Below are 19,664 nucleotides of genomic sequence, written 5' to 3'. Positions count from 1 at the left end.
GTAAGAGGACTAACTAGCTCTTGTTAAAATGTAATATATATATATATATATATATATATATATATATATATATATATATATATATATATATATAGAGAGAGAGAGAGAGAGAGAGAGAGAGAGAGAGAGAGAGAGAGAGAGAGAGAGAGAGAGAGATCTTATATATATAATTCTTGTAATACCCACTAGGGGTAAAACAGTCTTTTCTTTATTTCACACATATTCCTTTTGAATATGCTCTTTTCTTTTTTGTATTTCTTTATTTCTGTTCTTTTTATTTTTTATTTTTTACTTTTTGTCTTTTAGCCATAGAGGGGCCCACATCATATAGATGTTGGGCCCCTCCAATGGTCAATAATATGACCATTGGAGGGGCTCCAACGTCTATATGAGGGAGCCCCTCCAAGGGTCCTTATATGTATGTAAATAGGGGATTCCCCCCCTTTGAAAACATAAGCTTTTGTAAAGCTCTCTCACTTATTCAATAAAAGTTCTCTTTATTTTATGCCTTTGTGCATTTGTATTCTTTTGTGAGTGTTCATCTTTCGTCTTTGTGCACACATTTCATATTGAGAATCTAGTGCCTTGTGCACATAGTCTTTTTGAAGACATTTTCACATAGTATCATAGCTTGGTCTCTAGAAGAATAGCTCGTGTATTGCGTCATCACGGTGGTCTCCTCGAAAATCATGCCCATTCTTTATTATTGTATTTTGTCATGGGAAGCTCTTGCAATGTACTTCTAGTGAGACACACTACATCAAGTAAGCTTAAAGAAGACCCGTTTTCTAATTAAGAAGACTCTTTTTTCTCATAAAAGCCTCTCAATGGGGAAAACAGAGTCTCATTTTTCCCTCGGATTCAAACTCAATGGGTTAAATTATCATGTTTGAGCCGGTAATATGGAAGCTCTTATCAAAGGAAAAGGGCTTTGGGGCTACGTCAAAGGTACAATTCCGAAACCTGAACAAAAAATTAATATAGTTGAAAAAGGAGAAATTAAGGTTCTTGATGGAGAAGAAAAGAGAAGCCTTTTGAAAAATATAACAAAAAACATGAAGAATGAGAAATAAAGAATTGCAAAATCCTATCATGGATTTTTTCTACCGTGGAGGCTAGAATTAATGCTAATATTTTGAAATTCAAAAAGGCATTTCAAGTTTGGGAATATCTTGAGAGGATGTATACCTCGAGAGATTTATCTCATAAATACAAACAACAACAAACAACAACAACTACGCCTTCATCCCAAAACAATTGGGGTCAGCGATATGAACCAAAAAAGAAATTCATTTTGGGTCTTCCACATGAATCCTTTTCCTCCAATCATTTCTATCCAACGCCATGTCCTCGGTGAGGTTCAAAGCATTCATATCCTTTCCTATCATCTCCATCCAAGTCTTCCTAGGCCTACCCCGACCTCTTTTAACTAATATATTTTCCCATTTCTCCAACCTTCTAACTGGAGCATCATTAGGCCTTCGCCGAATATGTCCAAACCACCGTAAACGATTCTCTCGCATCTTATTTTCAATGGGTGCAACACCTACCTTCTTACGTATCTCTTCGTTCCGAATCTTATCTTTTATTGTATTTCCACACATCCATCTAAGCATCCGCATCTCAGCTACACTCATTTTTTGAATATGATGTCTCTTGGCAGCCCAACATTCCGTACCATATAGTAAAGCGGGTCTAATAGTCGTCCTATAAAACTTTCCCTTCAACCGCAATGGCATTCTACGATCGCACAGCACTCCAGTAGCACTTTTCCATTTCATCCACCCAACCTTTATCCTATGATTTACATCTCCATCAATTTCTCCATACTTTTGAATGATGGATCCCAAATATTTGAAATAATCATTCACCGGTATATCTTGCTCACCAAGCTTCACTACACTCCCATCACTACTTCGTTGCTTACTAAACCGACATTCCATATATTCAGTCTTACTCTTACTCAACTTAAAACCTCTAGCTTCCAATGTCTGTCTCCATAATTCTAACTTAGCATTAACCCCAGCTCTAGACTCATCAATCAAAACAATATCATCAGCAAACAACATACACCACGGTACATTTTCTTGAATTGATCTCGTAAGCTCATCCATCACTATTGCAAATAGGAAAGGGCTTAAAGCAGATCCTTGATGTAACCCAACCGTTATCGGGAAATTGGTTGTCACCCCTCCACAAGTGCGGACATTGGTTACTACTCCTTCATACATATCTTTAATTATACTAATGTACTTGAGAGAAACACCTTTCTTCATCATTGTCCACCAGAGAACGTCCCTAGGTACTCTATCGTATGCCTTCTCTAAATCAATAAAAACCATATGCAAATCTTTGTTCCTCTCTCTATATCTTTCAATAAGTTGTCTAAGAAGATGTATAGCTTCCATAGTTGATCTTCCAGGCATAAAACCAAATTGATTCTCCGATATCATGACAACCTTCCTCAACCTAGACTCAATCACCCTCTCCCAAAGTTTCATAGTATGACTCATGAGTTTTATACCACGATAGTTTGTGCAATCTTGTATATCACCCTTATTCTTATATAAAGGCACCAAAGTACTCTTCCTCCACTCATTAGGCATCTTATTTGTTCGCCAAATCAAGTTAAAAAGATTTGTCAACCATTCTAAACCTTTCTCTCCCAAGCATTTCCAAGCCTCGATAGGTATACCATCTGGGCCAACTGCCCTTCTTGATTTCATTTTCTTCAAAGCCTCTGCAATTTCTTTCTTTTGAATCTTGCGCATGAAGTCACGATTTATCTCATGAAAAGGAATGGAGAAGTCTCCAAGATCTTGAGCATGACTATCATTAAATAGCTTATCAAAATAATCTTTCCATCTCTCCTTAATCTCCTCATCTATGACTAAAACCCTTTGCGTTTCATCTTTGATACATCTAACCATACCCAAATCCTTCGATTTCCTATCTCTCATCTTTGCAAGCCTATAAATATCCTTCTCGCCTTCTTTGGTATCCAACTTGTCATAAACCTCCTTATATACCTTAGCCCTCGCGTTTCGAACAACTTTTTTAGCTTCCTTCTTTGCTATCATATACTTCTCCAAATTCTCATTATCACGACTCTTACTTAGATTTCTATAACACTCTCTTTTAACCTTAATAGCTAATTTGACATCCTCGTTCCACCATGATGTATCCTTACCTAGTGGTGCACCGCCTTTAGACTCACCCAATACCTCCTTAGCTACTTTTCTCATACCACCCGCTATCTTATTCCACATTGATTCTGAATCCTCCTCGAGACACCAATCAACTTCCTTAACTACCTGCTCTACAAACATTCCTTGTTTAGCTTCTTTCAGTGCCCACCACTTAATTCTAGGATCTATCCTGATTTATCTCATAAATAGTATCTTCAAAAAAGGGCATTGACTCTTCAATAAGGAGAAATGTCTATTAGAGAATACTTTGACGAATTATCATCCATTTGAGATGAACTTGCTCTCTTTGAAGCAAAATGGAGTGAAGAAACCATTGAGCTACGTCACAAGCAATTAGAAGAAGATCACTTCTTCAATTTTTTGAATGGGCTTAGACCCGAATTCGAGCAAACTAGATCTTCTCTTCTATTTTCTTTTATCTCTCCACAACTAGAAAATGTTCTTACTAAGCTAAGTGGAGAAGAAACTAGATTGAGAATGAACAAATCCAATTAAAATGTGTTGGTTGTGCTTTCAACCAAAGAGGAAATGAAGGAGCTTATGCCATTTCTAGATCAGGGAATAATTTGAAAACCTATAAACCTCTTCACTTCAATAAATTTCAAAATCAAAATCAAGGATCAAGAGAAGATGGTGGTCAAAATGGTGGCCAAAATGAAAGATACCAAGGAAGAGATTATGGTAAAATCATTTGTCATTTTTGCAAAGTACCAGGATGTTAAATTATATATCAAATATTGTAATCTTATATATATTTTATATATATAATAAGGTATCTATCTAATTATATATATATATAAAATATATATTACTTTATTATTACCCATAGGGGTAGTGTAGTCATTTCACCATTTTTGCGCATATTCATTTTACGAATATGCTTGTAATTTTGGTTTTTTACTTTTCTTTTCTTTCTTTTTTATTTTGACTTAGTCAACTCACCTTGGGTGGGTGGGTGGGGGGGCATTCTTATAGACGTTGGGCCCCTCCAACGTCTATAAGATGGACCCCTCCAAGGTCCTTCTTATTGTGTATAAATAGGGGGCATTTCCCCCTTTGTAATTTCAAGGCTTAGGGACAAAGCCCAAGTGTTTTTTCAATAAAGTTTTTATTCTTTTATGCCTTTGTGCATTTGTGAGATTTAGTGAGTTGTGCTTTTGTGCACGTGTTCTAAGAGTGCTTATTGTGCATGTGTACACGTGTTTATTATCAAGAATATTAAGGTCTTGATCATAGTATCTTGTTAAAGATACTTTTACATGGTATCAGAGCAAATGTTTGAGAAAGAAGATCATGCGTTTCTCCACATTCTTGGGTGCCTCAAAAAACGTGCCTTCAAGCTATTGGAGATTGGAGTGGATCATTTCCTTCGGCCAATATTTTAGAAGTCTTCTTTGTCAAGAAAGACTTAAAAATCTATTGAGGTACGTGTTCTTTTTTTATTTCTATCCTCTCTAATGGGCGAAAAAGACTCCTACTTCTCCCTTGGGTTTAAACTCAATGGTTCAAACTATCATGTTTGGGCCGGTAATATGAAAGCCCATATTAAGGGGAAGGGGTTTTGGGGGTATGTTCAAGGTTCGATACCGGAACCCGAACAAAAAATTACCATTATGGAAAAAGGAGATATAAAAATTCTTGAAGAAGAAAAAAGGCAAAGAGCTCTTGAAGATTATTCAAAGAAACATGACGAATGAGAAATGAAAAACTTCAAGATCTTATCTTGGTTTTTCTCATCCGTTGAAACTAAGATCAATGCCAACATCATCAAATTCAAGAAAGCTTCCGAAGCTTGGCTATATCTTGAAAAAATGTATACTTTAAGAGATTTATCACACAAATACTACCTTCAAAAGAGGGCTTTGACCTTACAACAAAATGAGATGACTATTCGGGAATACTTTGCCGAATTGTCTTCCATTTGGGACGAGCTTGCTATGCTTTAACCCAAATGGAGTGGTGAAGCTATCGAGCTTAGACACAAACAACTAGAGGAAGATCGCTTTTTTAACTTCCTAAATGGTCTTAGACCCGAATTTCAACAAATTCGGTCTTCTCTTCTTTCACATCTCCCGCTATTGAAAATGTTATTACCAAATTGAGTGGGGAAGAAACCCATATGGGCATTAGTAAAAGCAATCCTAGCATCCTTGCAACCTCCTCTATTCAAGAAGAAAGTGAAGGGGTGAATGTCGTTTCAAGACCGGGTAACAATGTGAAGACTTACAAACCTCCTCGTTTTAAGAATCAAAATCAAGGAGGAAATTGGCAAAATGAAAAGAGAGACTATAGCAAATTAAATTGTCATTTTTGTAAAGAACCGGGGTATATCAAACCAATTTGCCCAAAATGGAAGAAATTGCTTGCAATGGCCACCACCACTCAACCGGAAGAACGACCATCCTCTTTAAATGGGCCTCTCTCTCTATAACAAATTATGGAAGCTCTTCAACCTCTTCTCAAGAGAGGAATTTTTGGAGCCGCTATGTCAACCTCTTCCCTTCCCAGTAAGACATCTTGGTTCTTAGATTCCGGGGCATCATTTCATATGACCCCAAGTGCTTGTTCTCTTTCCGAATACTCTAAAAATTCTTTTTCATCTTTTGTCTCAATGGCGGATGGAACATCCCTTGCAATTAAAGGAATAGGCAATTTTGAAAACTAAGTTTTTTTTATTCTAAAAATTAGATTCACACCAAAACTAAATTTGACTTTTCTTTCGGTTTCTCAACCCTCGGACCATGGTTGCGATATAAAATTCTTTTCTAATAAATGTTGGATACAGGATCGCCGGTTTGGGAGGTTGATTGGAGAAGGCTCTAGGAAATGAGATCTCTACTATGTCGATTTTCTCCAAGTTTCCAAGAAACAATTTTGTAATGTTGTCCAAAATAAAGATATTCATGTGTGGCATAAGAGACTTGAACATCCCAATATTGTTAAAATTTCATATTTACCTTTTGTTAAACATCTTTGTAAAGGAGATTTTACATGTAATGAATGTATTCTTGGGAAAATGAAAAGTTTACCCTTTTATCAAAGATCCATGTTTACAACAAAACCTGTTGAAATCATTCATTCCGATGTATGGGGTCCGACTCCTGTGATATCTAAAAGAGAATTCTTATATTATGTGATTTTTGTTGATGATTACACTAGGTATTGTTGGATATACTTTCTCAAACATAAGAATGAAGTTTTTTCGACTTTCAAAACTTTTCATATGATGATCTTAAATCAATTCAATGGGAACTTAAAAATCCTTAGATCCGACTATGGAGGAGAATACCTATCAAACGAATTCAAGAGTTATCTTGAAAGTTATGGTATTCTTCATCAAAAATCTTGTCAAAAACCCGCTCAACAAAATGGATTAGCCGAACGAAAGCATAGGCATATTATTGAAACAACTCGAACTTTTTGCTTATTTCGCAAAACATTCAAAAAAAACTCTGGGCTGAGGCAACCTTTACATCGGTCTATCTCATAAATAGACTTCCATCAAAAAATTTGAACAAAATTTTCCCTTTTGAAAAATTATACGAGAAGGAACCTGACTACAACAGGTTAAGGATGTTTGGATGTAAATGTTTTGTCTTTACGGATAAAAATGATAAGCTTTCCCCAAAGGCCATTCCTTGCGCCTTTCTTGGTTATTCGGAAACCCAAAAGGGTTTTCGGTGTTATGATGTTAAAAATGATAAATTGTATGTCTCCAGAAATGTGAGTTTTTTGGAAAATCTTAGTGTTTCAAAAATCTTGTATCTCATGATGAGAATGTGGATTATTCCTTTCTATTTGAAATGTTAGCTAAAGATGATGATACAAGTGATGCTGAGTCAACTCAGAATAACTCAAGCGATTATGAAACCGATGAAACTATCACCTCTCTGCTCTCTCCTCCTTATCAACATATCGATGAGGGATCATCTAGAGAGCCCATCACCTATGTCCATAGAGATAAAAACACCTTCAGAAGTGCTCTTGAAAGATATGATGTAACGCCCCAAAATCTTAACCCAAATTTTTGAAGAATTTTTTTTAATACAGCGGAAACCAGTCATACCATAGGGCTAAGCATTTCAGAACATTACAGGTGGAGCAAGACCAAAACATTCTTTTCATTTCAATATCAATGAAAATTAAGATCAGAGTTTCTCACACTATCCCTGGAACAGTAAATCCAAAAATCTCGATCGAAGCCTCATCCCGCAGCCGCTCCTAACTCCAACTCTTCACCTGGAAATTTATAGGAATTAGACTACAACTGTCTAAGTAGGAAATCTGTAACTTTTAATGTGGTATATCATGAATCCAGTATGTGATATGGGTGTCAAGTATGATGTTCAGATTATACAAAAAATAAACAAAGGTCTATACTACGACAGTCAACAATTTATTAGAAGCTAACTGGAAGGTAACATCAATAGCAACATTTATATATCCCACAACCATAATATGAATCCACACAATTATTCAGAGAAATGCAATTATGACAATTCATAATTCAGGTACACATCCATACCACAAGATACATCCATTATGCATAAAGAAACATTAAACCATACCATGATGCACAATTTTAGTACAACAAAACATTTAACATACATTGAAAGTTAAACATCACGCATCCACCAAACATATAACAATTAAGGAAACATATAACATATGCATGTTCTAATGCATATCTGGAAAATGCATGACTTATGTATAATGCATGAATCCTCTTTTTATCTTTCCTTAAGTTTCCATTTCCATATGCATGCCCTATTAAATGCATACAATTTATGTTCCTCTTTTTAATTACCGTTGCCCGCGGATACACCAAACGGGTACAATCCCCGATGTCAAGTAGGTTCCCAGGGTGGCTTATCACACAATTTGTATTTTATTACTGGGTTCCAACTTAGCCTCGACCGAATTACCTTCGGAACATTAGACCTCCACATCTAATGTCGGGGACACAAGGGACACCCCACGCCAACAAGTGTCACTTCCTTGGTACCAAACAAACTCATAGCTGTGACCAACACACCACCCCCAGGTAAAGTTGCAGACTCTCCCTAAAACCGTGGCTAGGAGAATGAACCTCAATATCGGGTTCAGGGGACATAATTTACGCACACAAAGTTTTTGTATCCTCACAATCTCCACAAAACCGGAACTTTAAGATCTCCATTCTCCAGATGGATGATCCCAGAACGTATATTACACTGTTTTTATTCATTATCTTTTTATTAAGAGTCAATTATTGAGTCTTGCAATTCCACATGCAAAAAAAGACAAAAGCTCGCATCTACCCCTGCGAGAACCATCACGAGACTCCAGCCCGTGAAAACACATCGAACAGTGCAATATAAAGCAATAGAATCACATTTGCAAATCAACATGCAAAGTTAATCATAGGGTTGCAAATCAAGATACAAACATAACTCGCAAATCATCAATGCGTAGCTCCTCACGGCCTACCACCCGTGACAACCATAGAATAGCACAATTAAAACCATCATGTAAATATGATTATTGCGATGCATTTAAACAATTAAAGAAATAACAAACCCAAGTTAAAGGCTCTCCAGGCCTGTGATGATTTATTTAGACCATCGATGCATCATATGCAGAAATCATAACAACTTGCAATTTATGCGACGAGGTCAGCATGCCTCCAAATACACATCCATCCAAACCAATTTAAGAATATGCATAAGTTACCATAATCATATGCATGTGTTCACCATACATGTGCAAGTGCTTTCATGTAATCACTTATCACACATGCATTCATCTATAATTCTCAAGTACATGAGAACATTTATACCTGATTTTACATGCTAAATACACACCGATTTTCGTGTATGCACATGTACTTGAAACCAATCCATAAATACACGATAAATAATCATGTCCCATCAATGTAGGCACATGAAATTTTTTTTTTCATAACATGTGTTAACATCCGCACACATGAACATAATCCGGATCTAGGAATTGAAACTTCAGGGCTGCACACATTTATATCATGTATGCACCTGTACCAAACAAACTTTGCATAACATATTACCAGAAATCAAATATCTCACATGTTACAAACTATAAATCATGCTAACACGTGCCATTCAATATTCAAACTCAACTTTATGTATATAATAACAGATAGAGCTATCGACATAAATTTGTTAACTTTGAATTAACTTATGTATGTAACATGTTCCAAAAACCCAGAGTTAACCATCCAAGTACCCGCATCGGGTATTTAATCAATATTGCCCACCAGGCAAGATTTCTCAAGTGACTGCCGCGCAGAAAGGCACATATCTATATGTCACTAAGTGCACCATTATATGATTGAAACCAATATAACAACCTCATTTCTCGAACACAATTAACATGTTGCATACAAGCAATTCAAATCATACATTTTCTGACAAAAAAAAAAGTTAATGCATATGTTTGATCATTTGTTTATGATTCCACTGACTTCACTGATGTACAACTCCTGATTTAAAATAGAAGTTGGAATGTAATAGAACTTACGGTTTTATGTGGAATCTAGGCCGAAATTAACAGAAACTGTAAACCCATTCAGCGTATTTCAGTTATACAAACACAGGAAATTCAGTGCACAGGAGAAGTGACGACTAGGTATCATTAGCTAACATACTGTAATTCTTAAAACAAAACATGGATCATTTTGTCATTGCACAACATTTTACCGAATAATTAAGTACCATATATCATGTTGAGTTACGCAAGAAAACAATAAAGCCAACTAGACTTTGTTCAGCCATATGAACTAACTATTCTTTAACATTTCAGTTCAGCTAATATACAGCTTGTGCAATAACAATCTGTTCAGCTACTTACTATACTTTACAGACTATCCTACAACATGCTGTGTTACGTAGGAAAACAAAGAAAGAACCATATTCCATTCAGCTAACAAAAATTCATGGTATGTTTTACTAAATGAATTAGACGCATGCGGTGAATCAGGAATTTACATAAACCTGCTATGTTTCACTAAATGAAACAAACACCAATCGGTTAACAGGGATTAATCTGAACCTGTTAAGTACTACTGAATTAAACATACTCAAATTGGTATAACAGGAGTTACATAAACCATGCTATGTAATATTAAATTAAACAAACTCAAAAGATCAGTTAATAGGAGCATGTTAAGTTTAACTAAATAAAACAGACTCCAACGCACCCAAATAACACAAGAAAGAAAATCAGGGAGATATTACAGATCAGAACAATATTTCTAGGTATTTCTTGTCGATCGAAAACAATATGTATTTTTTTTTACCACACCAAAAAAACCCCAAATCGATGGGATTAGGTACTGCCAGGTTAGGGTTTAGCAAGAAAACATCTTCCCCTCCCAAGACTATCGTTACCCTTACCGGTAACCCCAAGCCACAATGTTGGGTTAAACAAGAACAGATTGAAAAGCTCGTATATGCGATAATAATCGGGGTTTTCCTTGACCGACCCAACCCCAACCCGATTCAGTCCACACCCAACAATATCAGAGACAAAATCCTACCTTTTTTTGTCGACTGGAGGAGCATAGGAGGTGGCCGGCGCTGCTGCTCGTGATCTCAGTAGCGTCGTGCGTCCCTGGTCGTGCGGTGACTGTGATGGAGCCAGTTCCGGTGGCCTTGCAGTCATGCACGAAAACGAGAGAGATATGAGAGAGCGTGAGAGAAAGAGGGCGAGACCCTCTCCCTTCCCTTTTATCGAACGAAGGCCCTCCCTCCGCGAAAGGTGGAGGGAGTCGGTTACGGCCTTCCTTAACCTCCCCCTCCCCCTTCGATCTTGCAAGAATCGTGCCCTAGGCACGATTCTTGTTTTTGTGTGTTTTATAAAACAAAGCCCGGGTCCGGGTCCGAGTCCGAACCATGACCCCCAATGCCGGATCCACTCTAATGTGGACCCAGGTCGACTTTAAAGTGTTGGATCCATCCTAACATGGATACGGGTCGACAGTGAGCTGTCAGATCCACATGGATCCGGGTAATGGGTCCATAAATTGGATCCGATTGGCTCCAAACCCCAATTACCCAAAACTTTAATATGGATTTCGGTAATGGATCCTATGCCCAAAACCTTAAAATTCGCAGGTATTACATACGATGACACCAATTGGACTGTCTCTCCAAGGGAGGAGAACCTGCGAAGGACCGAAAGACATAAGAAAGCTCCCTCTAAGTTTATCTCATATGACTCTTTTTCACATAAATATAGGGTTTGTCTTAGTGCCATTCATTCTTACATAGAACCTAGAAATTTTGAGGAAGCAAAAAAATGTTCTGAATGGGTAGAAGCTATGGAGAATGAACTTGGTGCTCTAAGAAGAGCCAAAACTTGGGAATTTCAAGATCTTCGTAAGGGTAAGAAAACAATAGGATGTAGATGGGTATTTAAAGTAAAAACTAAAAGCAATGGATCTCTTGAGAGATATAAGGCGAGATTAGTTACAAAGGGATATAGTCAAGAATATGGGATTGACTATGAAGAAACTTTTGCCCCTGTGGCCCGAATGATCATTGCCCGATGTTTCATCACCGTTGCCTCAATCAACAAATGGAACATCTATCAAATGAATGTTAAAAACGTCTTCCTAAATGGAGATCTGAATGAAGATGTATATATGGATGCTCTACCAAGAATGGAGACTCCCAAAGGGAAAGTTTTTCACCTTCGCAAAACACTTTATGGTTTAAAACAAGCCCTCAAGGCTTGGTATGATAGGTTTAACTCCGTAATGTTAGAAAATGGTTTTTCATCCTATTTCACTGACACTGCCTTATTTGTTAGAAAAATCAATGCAAGGATTGCCATTCTGCTTTTATATGTGGATGATATGCTTATAACCGGAAGTGATTCTAAAGGGGTTAAAAGCATAAAATCAATTTTGAAGGATAGATTTGAAATGCCTGAGTTGAGATTCCTAACTTATTTTTTGGGTATTGAAGTAGCATACTCTCATAGAGAGTATTTTTTATCTCAAACTAAGCTTGCCTCTGAGATTATTGACAGGTCAAGTATTACGGATGATAAGGTTTATGAAACTCCTGCTATAGTGGGAGCCAAAATGAAGATTGATGATAGTAATGCTCTCTCTGATCTCACCCTCTACAAACAACTTGTGGGATCATTGATGTATTTGAGTATTACTAGACCAGATATTTCTCATGCAGCTCATACTGTAAGTCAGTTTCAACATGCACCAACGTCAGTTCACATGAGTGCAATTCTACGGGTCGTAAGATACATAAAGGATACATTAAATAAGGGAGTATTCTTATCCTCTTCTTCTCAATTAAAATTAATTGCTTATACTGACTCTGACTGGGGAGGTGACCCAAATAACCGTCACTCCACCATTGGTTTTTGTGTGTTTTTAGGAGATTCGTTGATCTCATGGAGATGTAAGAAGTAACAAAAAATGTCTTTATCCTCAACTGAAGCTGAATATCGTGCCATGACAACTACTACCATGAAAATCATATGGATTGATCAGCTGCTAGAAGACGTGAAGATCATATTATAAGGGCCCACCAAACTATGTTGTCATAACAAGAGTGCAATTTATATTGCTAAAAATCATACTTTCCACGAGCGGACTAAGCACATTGAAATGGACTGTCACTATGTTCGTGAAGCCTATCTGAAGGGAGTCATCGATCTTCCATATGTTACTTCAGAATATCAGTTGGTAGACTTCTTCACGAAAGCTTTGTGTGCTCCGCGATTCAACTTTCTCCTTGGCAAACTTTCAGTCATCTTGCCTTAAGTTTGAGAGGGGGTGTTAAATTATATATCAAATATTGTAATCTTATATATATTATATATATAATAAGGTGATACATATACATATACTATTTATATGTATATGTATCTACCTAATTATATATATAATATATATATATTTCTTTATTATTAGTTATAGGGGTAGTTTAGTCATTTCACCATTCTTGCGCATATTCATTTTACGAATATGCTTGTAATTTTGCTTTTTTATTTTTCTTTTCTTTCTTTTTTATTTTGACTTAGTCAACTCACCTTGCGGGGGCCATTCTTATAGACGTTGGGCCCTTCCAACGGTCACAATTGTGACCGTTGGAGGGGCTCCAACGTCTATAAGTTGGACCCCCCCAAGGTCCTTCTTATTGTGTATAAATAGGGGCATTTCCCCCTTTGTAATTTCAAGGCTTAGCGACAAAGTCCAAGTGTTTTTTAATAAAGCTTTTATTCTTGTATGCCTTTGTGCATTTGTGAGATTTATTGAGTTGTGCTTTTGTGCACAAGTGTTCTAAGAATGCTTATTGTGCATGTGTACACGTGTTTATTATCAAGAATATTAAGGTCTTGATCATAGTATCTTGTTAAAGATACTTTTACACGGGACACATTAAACCGGTTTGTCCAAAATGGAAGAAGAAGGTGGCCATGTCTACAACATTTCAACCACATATGGAGGAGGGTCCATCTACTTCTAACAATAGAGCGTTACCACTAAGTCAAATTATGGAGGCTCTTTAACCTCTTCTCAAGGGATACATTTCCTGAGTCGCCATGTCAATCTTCTCTCATCCCGGTAAGACGTTTTGGCTTTTAGATTCGGGTGCCTCCTTTCATATGATTCCAAATATTTTTGCTCTTTCCGAATACACAAAGATGACGCTTCTCTTAAAATCAAAGGGATTGAAAATTTTGAAAATCAAGGATTTTTTATTCTCAAAATTGGATTTATACCAAAATTAAATTTTCTTTTGGTCTCTCAACTCTCGGACCATGGGTGTGATATCAAATTCTCATCAAATAAATGTTGTATACAGGATCGCCGGTCTGGAAAGTTGATTGGGGAAGGCTCTAGGAAGGGAGATCTATACTATATGGAATTTCTTCAAAATCCAAAACACTCTTTTTGTAACATTGCCCAACATAAAGATATAAATGTTTGGCATAAACGTCTTGGGCATTCTAATATTACCAAGCTCTCTTATTTACATTTTGTTAAAGATCTTTGTAAAAGAGATTTCACTTGTAATGATTGTATTCTTGAAAAAATGAGAAGCTTGTCTTTTGATCAAAGATTTATGTTCACAACCAAACCTTTTGAACTTGTGCATTCGGATGTGTGGGGACCGACACCCGTTATATCTAAAGGAGGATTATCTTATTATGTCATTTTTGTTAATGACTACTCTAGATATTGTTGGATATACTTTTTTAAGCATAAACATGAGGTGTTTGCATCATTCAAGACATATCACATGATGATTAAAAATCAATTTAATAGTAACCTAAAGATTCTTAGAACCGACTCCGGAGGTGAATATCTTTCAAATGAATTTAAAAATTATCTTGAAATTAATGGAATTGTTCATAAAAAATCGTGTCCCAAAACACCTCAACAAAATGGTTTAGCCGAAAGAAAATATAGACACATAGTTGAAACCACTAGAACCTTGCTTATTTATCAAAAAATTCCTAAAAGATTTTAGGCCGAGGCGGCTCTTGTATCCGTTTATCTTATAAATCGTCTTCCCTTAAAAATTTAAATAAAATCTCACCTTTTGAAATTATATATAAAAAAGAACCCGACTACAATTTTTTAAGAGTTTTAGATGCAAATGTTTTGTTCTTACCTATGTCACACAGACTCGGCTAGGGAGGTGCCGCACCCGAGTCGACATGCCCCGACACGGGTGCGGCTTCGAACTCGGCCCGGACTCGGTCAACGCCGAGTCGGACTCGGTCAACGAGTCGAGGCCGAGTCCGTCCACATTTTGGACTCGGTCAACTTTGACCGAGTTCAAAAATATCCATTTTTAAGACAAAAAACAAAAAAAATCATTTTTTATATATCTTTTTTTTTAATATATAACCAGACTGTGCAATGCAGTTGCACAGTCACAGACTGTGCAACTGCAACTGCACAGTCACTGCACACAGTCTGTGTGACTATGCACAGTCTGTGTGACTGTGCACAGTCTGCACAGTCACAGACTGCATTGCACAGACTGTATTGCACAATCTGTGCAACTCTTAACGTATAAAGTTTAAACATTTGAATAATTGAATGTCAAAACTGAACAGCTGTGAATGCTATAGTAAAGGGGTCATTTCAAAAATTGGACCAGTACAGATTATGAACCATTTTACAAGGTCATAGTTTAAAGTTTTTTTTCCTTTAACCATGGCCCATAGATGTGTTTACCTTAATTTTAATTGTTTACTAGAATTATTGTTATATATATATATATATATATATATATATATATATATATATATATATATAGCCGAGTCCCTGTGTCCAAAATTTTTGAAATTACGCCGCACCCGCACCCGCACCCGCACCCATGTGACATAGGTTCTTACCGATAAAAATGATAAACTTTCACCAAAAGTTATTTCTTGTGCATTTCTTGGATATTCCGAAACACAAAAATGTTTTAGATGTTATGATGTCAAAAATGATAAATTATATGTTTCTAGAAATGTAATCTTTTTAGAAACTGTTAGTGATTTTGAAGAATATGAACCTCATGGAGATAATATGGATTATTTTTTTTGTTTGAATTGTTATCAAGAAATGATAATGTATCTAGTGATGATGAAATGATATATGATGCTCCTAGTAATGATGAAAATATACAAGAGAGTAATGCTTCTCATTTTCAAACTCTTGAACAACATACCGAAATGGGAACATCCAATAAACCTATTACCTATACCCATAGAGAAAGAAATACTTTTAAAAGTGCAATTGAAAAGTATAGTGAATCTAGTGAACCTATTTCCATAAATAATCTAAATCATCGTAGGACCGAAAGACCTAGAAGAATTCCTTCTAGATTTATATCCTACAAATCTTTCTCACCTAAACATAGAGCATGCCTTAGTACTATTTATTCATATGTGGAACCTAAAATTTTTGAAGAAGCCAAGAAAATTGTAGAATGGAGGGATGCAATAGAAAGTTTAAAGCTCTTAGAAAAGCTAAAACTTGAAAATTTCAAGATCTACCTAAAGGTAAGAAGACAATAGTGTAATGAAGCGGATAAAATCCAATACACATGCAAGAACACACTTTCAATCCATTAGAATACTTGATTGAATCACCAATCCACCCACACAAGGGTCTAAAGAATTGTTATTGCATATATTTACTCATGAAAATGAGTTGAGAAACTACAAGGCCTTCAAGGCCTATTTATAATACAAAGCCACATGGGGAGCAACCTAGAGTAGCTGTTGGGCTGCTCCCATCGATCATAAATATGACTGTTGGGAACAACTCCAACATCTACTTTGGAGCTGCTCCCAATACTTCAAAAGTTGAAAAAGTACACAACAACAACAACTACAACTACGCCTTCAACCCAAAACAATTGGGGTCAGCGATATGAACCAAAAAAGAAATTCATTTTGGGTCTTCCACATGAATCCTTTTCCTCCAATCATTTCTATCCAATGCCATGTCCTCGGTGAGGTTCAAAGCATTCATATCCTTTCCTATCATCTCCATCCAAGTCTTCCTAGGCCTACCCCGACCTCTTTTAACTAATATATTTTCCCATTTCTCCAACCTTCTAACTGGAGCATCATTAGGCCTTCGTCGAATATGTCCAAACCACCTTGATGGGTATTTCAGTTTACAGTTAAGTATATATATCTTAACACCCCCTTCAAACTCATGGTACAACCACCGAGAGTTTCTCAAGTAAGAAGTGGAATCTTGGTGACGATAGTGCTTTGGTGAAGAAATCATCGAGTTTGTATTATGATGGAACATAAGGCAATGTTATAGTCTTCCGCAGGAACTCTTCACGAACATATTGGCAATCCATCTTAATGTGTTTCGTTCTCTCATGAAATGTATGATTGCTTGCAATGTTTACAGTGCTCTTGTTGTCACAACACAATTTTGAAGGTTCTGCAGTATGAACCCTCAAGTCTTCGAGAAGTTGTCTCAGCCAAACTAACTTAGACGTAGTGGTCGCCATGACACGATACTCAGCTTCAGTGGAGGAGAGTGACACATTCTGCTGCTTTTTGCATCGTCATGAAATTAGAGTCACCTACAAATACACATAAACCAGTGGTTGAGCGTCTATCATTGACATCCCCTTCCCAATCAGAATCAGAATATGTAATGACTTCTAGTGAGGAAGAGGATAATAAAAACAAACCAAGATTGATAGATTTTTTAATATATCTAACAATTCTCATTACAACGCTCATATGCAATGAAGTGGGAGCATGCTGAAATTGACTAACAGAATGGATAGCATGGGATATATCAGGGTGGGTAATAGAAAGATAAGATAAAACCCCAATCATCTATCTGTAGGACGTTGGATCTTGCAATGGCTCTCCATCAGTTTTTTTCATTTTGGAATTTATGACTTCCGGAGTGTCGACCAATTTTTCATCCGAGAGTCCTGATCTTTCAATGATCTCTGCTTCATATTTAGTCTGTGACAAAAAATAACCACGATGTGAGTAAGTAACTTCTATTCCAAGAAAGTATCGTAAAAAACCAAGATTTGTCATATCAAAGTTGGCTTTAAGTACATATTTGATATGATTAACTCTCTGCTTATCATCTCCTGTGATTATCATATCATCTACATACAGTAGTAAAATCACCATCTCTGAACCTATCATACCAAGCTTTTGGAGCTTGTTTTAGGCCATACAAAGCCTTACACAATCGGAGAGTCTCCCCATGTGCTAAAGTCAGGCCAGGTGGAGGATCCATGTACACTTCTTCATCTAGATTATCATTTAAAAATGCATTTTTGATGTCCATTTGAAATATAAGCAATTTTCTAATTGATGCTATAGCAATGAAAGTTCTAACAATTGTCATGCGAGCAATTGGGGCAAATGTCTCATCATAGTCAATCCCATATTGTTGACTATATCCCTTTGCCACTAACATAGCCTAATATCTTTCTAATATTCCATCGTACTTAGTTTTTACATCGTAAACCCATCTGTATCCTATAGTTTTTCTTCGTTTAGTTTATGTTTGAATCTCTCAAGTTTTTTCTCTTTCTAATGCTTTTAACTCATCATTCATGGCTTTAACCCATTCATGATGATGCTTAGCCTCGTGATATGATTGAGGTTCAACATATGAATGAATAGCCATTAGGCAAGATCTATACCTTGGTTCAAAGGAATCGTATGAAACAAATTTACTAGGAGCTTTTAAAATTCTTATGGATTTTCTAAGGCTAGAAGGGTCTTCTTCTTGGCTTTGAGAGTATTTTTCTAAAGCACATGGTGGATGACCTTCTGTACGTTGACCATAGGTTTGTAAATTATTGTGAGATAGGTCTATATTGTCAAGACTTCTACTAACATTCTCATTTGCCTCGTGTATGACTTGGCTTTTATGAATATTTTCACATTTATCATTGACTAGATAAAAAAGGAACGAATAGTCACAACTCTCTTGGATATTATCCTTGAAAAAACCTTTCATTATCGAGAAACATAACATTTTGAGAAACATACAATTTGTTTCTTTCAATGTCATAACATCTATATCCTTTTTGGTTTTCGGCATAACCCTAAAACACACAAGAAATTGCTTTAGGAGAGAGTTTATCATTCTTGTTGGTAAGAACAAAACATTTGCACCCAAATACCCTCAACCTTTTGTAATCGGGAGACATTTTATAAAGCTTTTCAATAGAAGAAACATTTTCAATATTTTTTTAGGGGCATTCTATTTATTAAATAGACCGTCGTAAGAGCGGCTTTGGCCCAAAAAACTTTGGGAATATTTCTAGATACTAGAAGTGCTCTAGTGGTTTCAATAATGTGTCTATGCTTTCTTTCGGCAAGACCATTTTGTTGAGGGGTGTACAAACATGATTTTTGATGTATAATCTCATTTAAGTCAAGATAATTTTCAAATTCTTTTGACATAAATTCTCCTCCGGAATCTGTTCTAAAGATTTGAATATTGGTTTTAAATTGATTTTGTATATGACTATGATTTTTTTTAAAACAATCAAATACTTTCGATTTGTGTTTTAAAAAGAATATCCAAGAGTGTCTACTATAATCGTCCACAAACACAACATAATAAGAAACACCTCCTTTGGATATGACCGGTGCGGGTCTCCATACATCCGAATGCACTAATTCAAATGAATTCTTAGTTATAAGATGTCTTGTTCCAAAAGGTAAAGACTTCATTTTGCCAAGAATCCAATCTTCACATACAAAATTTTTCCTTTTACAATTTGAAAGAAAATGAAAACAATTGTAATTTGGTCACACTAGGATGTCTTAGTCTTTTGTGCCAAATTTTTATATCTTTCTTTTCCACAAAATTACAAAAAAGTTGTTTTGGCAATTCAAGATTGTCCATAACATAGAGGTCTCCTCTTCTATGGCCTTGCTCAATCGGCTTCT

General features: G+C 36.2%; 1 protein-coding gene across 1 annotated transcript in view; it reads left to right on the top strand.

Annotated features, from left to right (window-relative positions):
• The window catches only part of LOC149815299 (alpha-amylase 3, chloroplastic-like), an 83,343-nt gene that overhangs the window by 11,250 nt on the left and 52,429 nt on the right, over positions 1–19,664 (top strand). The window lies entirely within an intron of this gene.

The sequence above is a fragment of the Nuphar pumila genome, chromosome 15 (genome assembly GCF_984573655.1).
Source record: "Nuphar pumila chromosome 15, dmNupPumi1.hap1.1, whole genome shotgun sequence".
Taxonomy (NCBI): domain Eukaryota; kingdom Viridiplantae; phylum Streptophyta; class Magnoliopsida; order Nymphaeales; family Nymphaeaceae; genus Nuphar; species Nuphar pumila.
Note: the sequence above shows the minus strand (reverse complement) of the source record. Positions and strands in the feature narration are given on the sequence as shown.